The sequence below is a fragment of the Zea mays genome, chromosome 1 (assembly GCF_902167145.1).
Source record: "Zea mays cultivar B73 chromosome 1, Zm-B73-REFERENCE-NAM-5.0, whole genome shotgun sequence".
Taxonomy (NCBI): domain Eukaryota; kingdom Viridiplantae; phylum Streptophyta; class Magnoliopsida; order Poales; family Poaceae; genus Zea; species Zea mays.
In genome coordinates, this window is record NC_050096.1 from 16951906 (window position 1) to 16959015 (window position 7110).

At 41.7% G+C, this 7110-nt stretch overlaps 1 pseudogene; it reads right to left on the bottom strand.

The window, feature by feature from the left end:
- Positions 1-2697: 2697 nt before the first annotated feature.
- On the bottom strand, positions 2698-6586 carry LOC103631792 (UDP-glycosyltransferase TURAN-like; annotated as a pseudogene).
- Positions 6587-7110: the final 524 nt, after the last annotated feature.

Genomic DNA, 7110 nt, shown 5'->3' on the forward strand with positions numbered 1-7110 from the left:
ACCGGCATGACGTGCCTGGGCCAGAGCTGTGGCCCGTGGACGTCTGGCCCGTGTCGGGCCGCCGTTTGGCCATCTATACATGGAGGTTGGTTGCGCGGACCGGACAGACGTACAGCGGGTTAATTTGAAATAGTTGTGAGGGGTTATTTGTAAAAAGATGACCATGACGACCGTTGAAACTGGTGCTTTAAGTATATATATATATATATATATATATATATATATATATATATATATATATATATATATATATATATATATATATATTGTATATTAGGAGCCCTGGGCTTCCAATAACTAAAGGAAGCCTGGGCCAGACAGTGCAATCCGATCGAGCCGGACCACATCCGGATGTCTATAAAACAGGACCCGGAGTGCTAGGGTTTAGTTTTTCACGCCCCATCTCGATTCATTAGCGACGGCGGTTGCCCGATAGCGCGCGCGGCGGTGGTCCCCGACCAGTGGCTGCGGTGGCCGTGGCTCCCCGACCTCGACATGCGGTGGCGGCGGTTCCCTGGCTGGCGGTGGCGGCCCCCGATCCAGAGGGCGAGCGGCGGCGGATCCCAGGCCGGTGGCCGCAACTCCATTACCTCGACGCGCGGTGGCGGAGGTTCCTCGATCCGCAGCGAGGCCCTTGTGCAGGCAAGCGGCGGCGTCCCCGAAGCCCCGAGGAGGCGGCACTTCCAAGGCCGGCGAGCAAGCGACGCCTGTCGACGTGCGAGTAGCGACGGCGACGCATGAGGCGCGATGTTCGAGCGAGCGACGTCACGGAAGGGGCGAGATGCGCGCAGCGATGATCGCGCGTGACATCCTCCGATCCGGCGCATTTTTCTTTTCGTTTATTGTGTTTTATGCCTACCATATGTATTATTTACGCTAAAAACTGTATGATTTTATGCTTTAACACAGAGTTCGTATATCAGTTTACTGCATGCACATTGGAAAGGCAATTCTTTGATTTATGTTGTTCTTAATTTGCGCGCATGCAATGGAAACTCCCACGATTTTGCCATAATTTTTGGATTTGTATAAAAATAGAAATTGCATGCATGCGACTGCCATGTTTTTCGGATCTGTCATAAAAATAGGATCGTAATAACAACCTACTAAAGCTATCAACCTCTAATTGACTCGGTATTTACGCTTATAATTGAGGGATTTTTTGCTCAAAACTTAAGGTTTTTACGCTCCACCCGGAGATGCGTCCACCAGTGAACAACATGCCAGATTTTTTACGCAGTGTAAGAAATTGCATAAATACCTACACTGTGTAGTATAATTTGTTTCAGTATACATCATAAATTAGTTCTAATGCGTTTAGTTGCATGGCTGTTGGAGGGACCCTATATTTATGAAGGAAATAAAACATTAAATGTGATTTTTTGTTTCTATGCATGCAATTCATTTCCTTTCATTGCATATTCTTTCCATCATAAATTCGTGTGCATGCAGCCTGTAGCAGATTTTTACGCATTATACCGAATTGCATAATTATCTACACAGTGTAGCATATTTAGTATCAGTATATAGCATAAAATGGTCATTACGAGTTTTAGTTGCATGTCTGTTGCAGCGATCCTAAATTTATGGAGGAAATAAAACATTTAAAATAGAAACCGCCACACATATCTTTCCTAAATTTACGCGCATGCAAGGGAACGTGTTTGACTCATGCATGCATTTTGCCATAATTTTAGGATCTGTATAACCGCATGCATGCGGCTGCCATGTTTTTTTGGATCTGCCATAAAAATAGGATCGTAATAACAACCTACTAGAGCTATCAACCTCTCACATTGGCTCGGTATATACGCTTATAATTGAGAGATTTTATGCTCAAAACTTAAGGTTATTACGCTCCAACCCGAAGGTGCGTCCACCAGTGAACAACATGCCAGATTTTTTACGCAGTGTAACGAATTGCATAAATACCTACACCATGTAGTATAATTTGTATCAGTATATATCATAAACTAGATTTAATGTGTTTTAGCTGCATGGCTGTTGAAGGGATCTTATATTTATTAAGAAAATAAAACATTAAATACGATTTTTTGTTTCTATGCGTGTAATTCATTTCCTTTCATTGCACATTATTTTTATCATAAATTCGTGTGCATACAGCTGGTAACAGATTTTTACGCAGTATATCGAATTGCATAATTATTAACACAGTGTAGCATATTTAGTCTCAGTATATATCATAAAATGGTCCTTACGCGTCTAGCTGCATGGCTGTTGCAGCGATCCTAAATTTATGGAGGAAATAAAAGATTTAAAAACAGATCCTGCCGCACATATCTTTCCTAAATTTATGCGCATGCATTGGATCGTGTTTGACTCATGCATGCATTCCTTTTTTTTGCGCTAACAGACGTGGGACAGGTGGCGCACCCGACAGCCTGTTTGGGCGCGCTGGTTGAACCAGTTTGCAGGGGTGGTCGGCCTGGGCTTCCTTTAACTATTGGAAGCCCAGAGCTCCCGTTATCACTGTTTTTAAGGCGTCGCCTAGGCGTCGCCTAGGCGACGCCTAGGCGTCCGGGCGGTGGTCTGACGCCTAGGCGTCTTGCCCGCCTACCTCGCCTAGGCGTCTAGGTGGTGGTCCAACGCCTTGGACCGCCTTACCGCTTTAAAAACCATGCCCGTTATTACCTGCCCTATATATATATATATATATATATATATATATATATATATATATATATATATTTGAATATAGACATAAATTTTAAGGGCTAAAACGACTAATATTAAGGGAGTATATGTTCGCACACATCTCAACCAACGATCTATAAATTTGGACACGAAAATAGGTAAGACCTAAGCTGACGAGTGTAACACAATTCTAGTAAGCAATGTTTGGCCACTTACTTGGTTCACCAACGGTAGGGCGTTGGTTTCCCATTCTGTGACCATTTCGAAGATGATGGTGACTTCATGGCACATTCTTTGAGGGATTTCAAGGCATTGCATTCTTCTGGAAACCCCTTAAAGAGCATCTGCATCGTTTAGCAACTGTAAACATTAGCATCGGTTTTGATGATAAATAGCAATCATGTTCTTCCTTTTATGAGAAAAAAGGAAGTTGTCATGTGTGCATATTCTAAATATGTCAAAATAATCATTCAGTGAAATGACAAGGAAACTAATATAAACAAGTGATCCTGACCATAAGTTCATCAGCAAGCTCTGAAGATGTTGAAAAAAGATCATTTTTGTTTACTTTTACAAGATCCTCAATACTGCAGCAAGCTTAATGCTTCAGCGAACTAGCCGAAGCAAAATATCGCAAATCAAAAACTAAGAAACTGGGCTACCACGAGAATGGAGCAGCACAAACAGGCAATCCACATCCAAACATATCAACCACCTAAAACCATTCAGGTTATAATCAAGTTAATAAAAATCCTTCCGCCTTTAATCAAACAAGTATATATGAGTAACCTTCATTGGTAGGTCCAGCCCTGACGAAGATGTATGCAACGACACTCCTAGATCAGCTGATCCTGCAATATTTTAAAAGAAAGTATTCATGCTTAGAAAACCATCAAATTAGGTAGGTTTTGTGCTACAAGTGTGCACACGGATGTAAAATTAGCTGGCGTACCGAGCAATAGAGGGTAGTCCTCTGATGCAAGCCACATCGTCCGCAAGGCAACACGTCTCAACTTCAACCTTTTTATCTGAACCTCATATTTCTTCCTATCAGGTCCTTTACCTAGAAAATTTGGAATACATGAAAAACTAAAGAATGCTTGAACTTTGGTCATTCAAGTTAATATAGCAGAATGGATTATACCTGTAACAATAAACAGTAATCTTGGGTAGACAAATTGCTTCCCATTCTTGATATCAATCCAAAGTTGCTCCTCATCTGTTGAATCATCTTCACCTAAAGCTGCAGCGACACGTCTGTCGTAGTCTCGTACATCAATGCTGCTTCCAGAAGTATGCTGAAATCTTCATCTAGCGTCCTAAAAATATGTGCTAAATGTTTATTTCCTTTCTCATATTTGAACTATTCACTCGATAATCACATGCAATGAACACAAAGAAGGCTATATCAATGACTGCATGGTTCAAAAGAGCAGACCAGCTTGTGCTGCTCACAACAAGTGCCGGTCTATTAGACTTCAAGAAAACTTCATCGTCAATCTTACTGGCGAAGACAGTAATGCTCATGTCTTCCCATACTTCCTCTGCGATGTATGATAAGGCAACAAGAAATAAATTGAAGTGAAATAACCAAAAACATCAAAATGCTCTCACTAATTGATGAAAAACGTACCCACTGATATGCATTTGGCATTGCCCATAGCACTACAGATGGAATTCCCTAGCCTGCTAAACAACTATTAAGTGTCTTAAGGTCACATGTGGTACTGGAAGGAGAAAAATAAAACTCAAAATAGATGCTCACCCCATGTTTCTCCATCAATGAAGCAGGGTGGAAAAAATCGGGAGATTGATCATAAAGAACCTTTGCTCTGGCATTGAAAGCTATATTAGTACAGGCTAGAAAATGTGAAAAGCAGTTCATATATATGAAGAAAACTATGTTTAAATTTTGATCAGTCTACCTGATTCCCCAATTTTGAGCAAGTTCATGTTGCATTGCTTTTGTAACACAAAAGGCACCATCAGCCATCTGCCCAAAGTACTTCTCAAACCTATCGAATAAGAAAATGTTACTATATTAACAGATATATCAAGTGAAGGAATAAATTTCTTGAACACCAGGTTATATATGCTACGTTAATCTCAACAGAAGATAAACAAACAGGGTAAAATAGATTACCAGAAATATATTTTGACAATGATGTGACTTCTGCCATGCGACAACCCCAGCAATGTATATCCAAACTTATGCCAATCAACAATAAATTTAGCACCTCTCAGCCAGCTTGCCAGTTTTACAGCAGCCAATGTTGGAACAGAGGGTGGATTCTATTGGAGAAAAGATAAACAAAAAATGAAATTAGGCCTCCTGTTGCATCACAAAGCATGTTGTTGAAAATTTTGAGGCTATGTCAAGAGGGGGGGGCTTCTATAAGCAACAAACAAAAGGGACTCGAAGAGACTGCAATCTAATAACACTGGATATACATTGCTGTTAAATTGACAGCTTCACAAATGTTCTACACAAAGACTAATCAGAATGAAAATGTGTCAGAAATATGAGACCATATCCACCACACAGCATGATATCCAGCTTAAGACAGGCACAAAAACATGATGCTAACATTAGCAAGTTTACTATATTTATATGACATCTGAACTGATAGTGGTTGTGCAATTCTAAATACACATAATAAGAAACTTGACACTAACCTGAACAACAAAGACATAAGGGCGAGGGATCTTAAAACAAAGGAACCAAACTAGCAAAATGAACTGGACAGCAGCTTTAAGTAGAAGTGCCAGCGCACCTGATATCTTTGAAATTCCTGTTAACTGCACTTTTTCTGAAGAGAAAATTTTCAAGTTAACAGTGGCAAATAAAGATAATACACAAGAGTAGAATAGTTTCCAACATCAATACCATCTCGTGGATGTAAATTGATGGATTCTCTCTGTGACAAGTAAGGTTCACTTCCTGTTCATTTACACAATGTCATATCTCCACAAGAAAAAGAAACAACAGAAGCTGACATAACTTTATATTGCACAATACAAACTAAGCTGTGTAAGTGCGTATAATTGAGATATGAATAGATTCCTACTAGGCTTTGTTTAGGCTTTGTTTTGATACTCTAGTATTCACTCCAATCCATATGTATTGAGGTGCCACCTCAATACATGTGGATTAGGGTCAATACTAGAGTATCCAAACAAGGCCTAAGGGTTTGTTCGATTATAGGTGGATTGAGAGGGATTGGAGAGGATTAAGTCTCATTCTATTCAATTTTGAATACGGAGGGATTTAAACCCCCTCAATCACCTCCAATCCCCGTGCAACCGAACAAGGCCTAAAGAATGTGAGTAGATTCATGAAAGTGAAATAAGTGAAATTGCAAAGAACCCAATACCTCCATTTGCAACAATGTCCACTTCCATACTGGCCTGTGAAAAGGATGAACAAAGGATCAACATTAATAGAAGAAAAAAACATACACGACCACACTTAAAATTGCATGTTTGGTGTTCTGAACGTCGGATAGTTAATTGTAACTTGTAAGGACTATCCCTTCCTTCACATCACTCCAAAATCTTTCCATGGCCAATAGATAAGTTTTTGTTCCTAATGATAAAGCAATCGACCATACGCAGCAAGCTGGAGAGATGACTCTAGTGCACCCCTGCCCAATTCAACCGAAACACTGCTAAAACGAGATGGTTGGTTTAGGAGAAACAGACCTGGTTAGCGAGCGAGAGGGAGTGGTACTGCATCCGCGGACTGCGGCCGATGTCGCCCAGTACCACGACTGCGGCGCGCTTTCTCCTCTCCGTCACTTCCGCCATCGCTATCGCCGTCAGCCTATGGACAGGGATGGAACCGGTAAACGACATGGGTATACCACACAGCTGATTAGGAAAGGAAGTGAAATGGTGCGAGCGGGAAAACCTGGCAGACGCTCGTCGCGGGAGGAGGGTCCAGCGAAGACCTAGACACCTGACGCAGGGCGGCGGCGGCGTAGCCTAGTTGTCGCAGGCGCGCGCACACAGACACCCTGAGTCACTGACACACACACAGAGAGAGGGAGAGAGAGAGCACGCCGGGTGAAAGTGAACGGCTGCAGCGGTAGCCCAATCCGGTGGGGTTGTTCGGCCCAAGGGCCCCTGGGCAGCTGGGCTGTCCTTTATCACCTTTTTTTGCGGTTCCTTCTCTCTCTTGTTTCTTTCTTTCTCTGTTTTTTATTTTTTTTAATCTTTCTTATTTATCCTCTCTATGTGACACTGACAGTAAAAAAGTGGAAAATAATATTATTTACTAGGGAAATGAAATAATTAAATAGGGTTGTCAGGTTCCGTAATTAGGGGTACCACAACACTCATAAACACGGCTGGAAAACGTCTTCAGAACAAATCGTAAAGACTGATAAGCACGGTTCAAGTCAAGGCCTCATCTGCCAAGGGACGCGATCTCACCCCGCCCGAGCCCGACCTCGG